This window comes from Chenopodium album, chromosome 26 (genome assembly GCF_948465745.1).
Source record: "Chenopodium album chromosome 26, dcCheAlbu1.1, whole genome shotgun sequence".
NCBI lineage: Eukaryota > Viridiplantae > Streptophyta > Magnoliopsida > Caryophyllales > Amaranthaceae > Chenopodium > Chenopodium album.
The window spans coordinates 7,544,503-7,547,998 of NC_137859.1; the positions used below are offsets into that span (position 1 = coordinate 7,544,503).

The 3,496-nt window shown below is 35.1% G+C and overlaps 1 pseudogene; it reads left to right on the plus strand.

Annotated features, from left to right (window-relative positions):
- Positions 1–474: 474 nt before the first annotated feature.
- Positions 475–2,435, plus strand: LOC145617857 (adenine/guanine permease AZG2 pseudogene; annotated as a pseudogene).
- Positions 2,436–3,496: the final 1,061 nt, after the last annotated feature.

Genomic DNA, 3,496 nt, shown 5'->3' on the forward strand with positions numbered 1-3,496 from the left:
TAAAGTTTGACTCCAGAAAATGTGTGGCAAACAAGTAGAAATGAAGAGTGTACATAGTTACATACCAAAAATTAAAAAAAAAAAATCATATACAGTTAAATATAGGTGTGGGCCGCACCCGCAAACCAAGAGAGAGTCTACTTCACAAGTCCAAAGAAGGTTTCATCTATCTCAAAACTATATGACAATAGGGTGAGTAGTCTCTTAGCCTTGTAAAGTAATTAACTCTCTTCAATCAGAGTGGAGAATATTGATTAGAAATATATACTTTAATATAAATCGTTGTTGATAGGCTCAATAACAAAGTACAAACAAACACTTTATTTTATATTATACGGAGTAGTACGTTATTCTTTTTAAACATCAATTTATTAAGCATTTTATTTAAACAACATGAACCTAATACACTATTAGTATAATCACCCACCCTTTCCACAACCTCAAAAGTGGACAAACTTGCCCCCCACTATCCTCCCTCCTTTTCTACTCAACCTTCAATTCATTGTTCTATAAATTAGCACGTCCAACTTTAACGTCCTTCCTTCACAAATTTCATGTAACAAACACAACATAAAGTTTTCAAATTTATGTGTAGAAAATCAATTTAAGCAAAAAAAATGGGGAGAGATTTATGTGTAGGAAATGGGTTTTGTGCAAAATTAAGCAAAAAATGGGAGGAATTTGAGAAGTTTATCAATGAAGCTGTTTTAAACAGTGTTATTGGTAGGTTTTTCAAGTTAGATGCTAGAAAAAGTTGTTTTACAAAGGAGTTACGTGCAGCCACTACTACTTTCTTAACCATGTTGTACATTATTACTATAAATGCTAGTGTTATTGCTGATTCTGGCGGCCGATGTTCGGCCGCTGATTGCTCGCCCCCGGGTGGGGCTGATTGTGTCCTAAAGCCTAACCCGGGGTACGAGAAGTGTTTAGCTCAACTCAAAAAGGACCTTGTTGTGGGTACCGCGTTATCATCTTTTGTGGGGTCCTTTGCAATGGGCTTGTTTGCTAATCTCCCGTTTGGGTTGGCCCCTGGGATGGGGTCCAATGCTTACTTGGCTTACAACTTGGTGGGCTTTCATGGGAGTGGGCCCATGTCGTACGAGACCGCCCTTGCCGTGGTGCTTGTTGAAGGAGCTGCTTTCCTTCTTATCGCGGTGTTTGGGCTTCGGGCCAAGTTAGCTCGATTGATTCCTACACCGGTCCGGCTCGCTTGTGCCGGAGGGATTGGGCTTTTCATTGCATTCACTGGGCTTCAATCTCATCTTGGATTGGGCCTAGTGGGCCCTGATTCGTCCACATTATTGACCCTTACGGGTTGTCGGGTCACGGACCCAACTACGGGCCAGTGTATTGAAGGGACGATGCAAAGCCCAACTTTATGGTTGGGCTTAGTGGGCCTCTTGATAATATCATATGGGCTTATGAAGAATGTCAAAGGTAGCATGATATATGGTATACTTTTTGTTACATTTATATCATGGTTTAGAGGTACAAGCGTTACATATTTTCCATACACAACAATTGGTGATGCAAGCTATGATTATTTCAAAAAAGTGGTGGATTTTCACATGATAAAATCCACAGCAGGTGCAATTAGTTTTGCACATTTTAATACTAGTCATGTTTGGGTAGCTCTGGTGACGTTATTATACGTAGATGTGTTAGCTACAACGGGTACATTATACACTATGGCCGAAGTTGGTAATTTTATAGATGATAAAGGTAGTTTTGAAGGTGAATATGCCGCATATATGGTTGATGCAAGTTCCACCATAGTAGGGTCTGCCCTAGGCGTTTCCCCTATTGCAACGTTCATCGAGTCAACAGCCGGGATCCGAGAAGGTGGCCGAACAGGATTGACCGCGGTAATTATTGGAATTTACTTTTTATTGTCATTGTTTTTTACCCCCCTAATGACTAGTGTACCACCATGGGCTATTGGGCCAGGACTAATAGTAGTTGGAGTTTTGATGATGAAAGTGGTAAAAGAGATTGATTGGAGTAACATGAAAGAAGCAATGCCAGCCTTTATCACCATAATACTTATGCCCTTAACTTACTCTATATCCAATGGGATAATTGGAGGAATTGGGTTTTACGTCGCGCTAAGTTTGTATGATTATGGTGTAACGATGATCAAGTGGTTGATTAAGATGAGAAGGACCGTGATTAGGGAAGAAAATCAAGTGATCGCGGTTGCTGTGCCTGATAATGAAGTTTGATTTTGAAGTTATAAGCATGTTTATTAGAAGGTTAATTAGTAGTGTATTAAATTAGCTTAATTAGTGAAAATGTACGTACATGTATGCACAAGGTTCAATGAGAGCTTCATATCCTTGTACTCTTGTAGTGAGTAGATTATCAGACATAGGTTTAGTAATCTTTCAAGGCTTCTTGTGCATGCATTTTGAATATATAAATATAAATCTAAGTTTGAGCATTTATTTGGATTATGGTTTTTTTTAATATAAATTTTCCCTTTTGATTTTCATAATTTTTGAGAAATTAAAATTGAAATTGAAATGCAATTTTTTTTTATGAATACAAGTCAAATTAGAAACACAATTGAGTCCAAACTCCAAAATTCTCACTTCTTCAAGCTCTTGTAAAACATACACAACTAATTCTTATACCATTGCATACACCTAAACTCATGTAATTAATTGAGTACATGAAATTGTACAAAAATAAGACGGTACAATCATTTAGTGCATATAATTCGTGTAGATAAGGTGTAATAATCTATATGTAATAAGTACATCACGTATTTGGACAATTTAAATGCTTACACCAACAAATATACATTTGTGCACATACACGCGATGTCATAAATTCATCATAAGATCGCACCCTAAAAGAATGAAACAACGAACAAAATTCAGCTTCATACTTTGACAGGAAGATGGATTTTTAATTTGATTGTTAGTTGAGAACTTACTTAATATGATAAATTGCTCGTATAAGGTAACTCATCCATCACAATACATAAAGTAACTCTTCTTGGTGATTTTAACATTTAACACTAATACTCCAATTTTCTTTCGTGTAAAAGCATAACATTGAATTGGTAAGAAACTAATTGCATACTTTTGATTTTTTGTTTTATTTTATCTTTATCTAATAAATTAACTTTATTATTTGGGTAAGAGTATATGTGAATAATGCCAAGGTAAATGTAGAGTAACAATATACATTTATTAAGAACAATTGTGTATTTGTGTTGGATATGGTAAATATAATATTGATTTGGTAAAATCGTCATCCCTTAATTCTTCATGTGCAAATAAAGCTTGTGAGTTGTGATTTTGATTTTAAATTTTCTGCTAATACATACAAATAACATTTACTCATTCTTCCTGTCAAAAAAAAAGAAAAAATAAAATAAAATTAAAAAAAAAAAATTACTCATTCTTTTGTGGAATCTTATTAATTACATTTGAATGGATATAATCATATGTGTATTTTAAATATGAAACTAAAAAGTCACGGATTC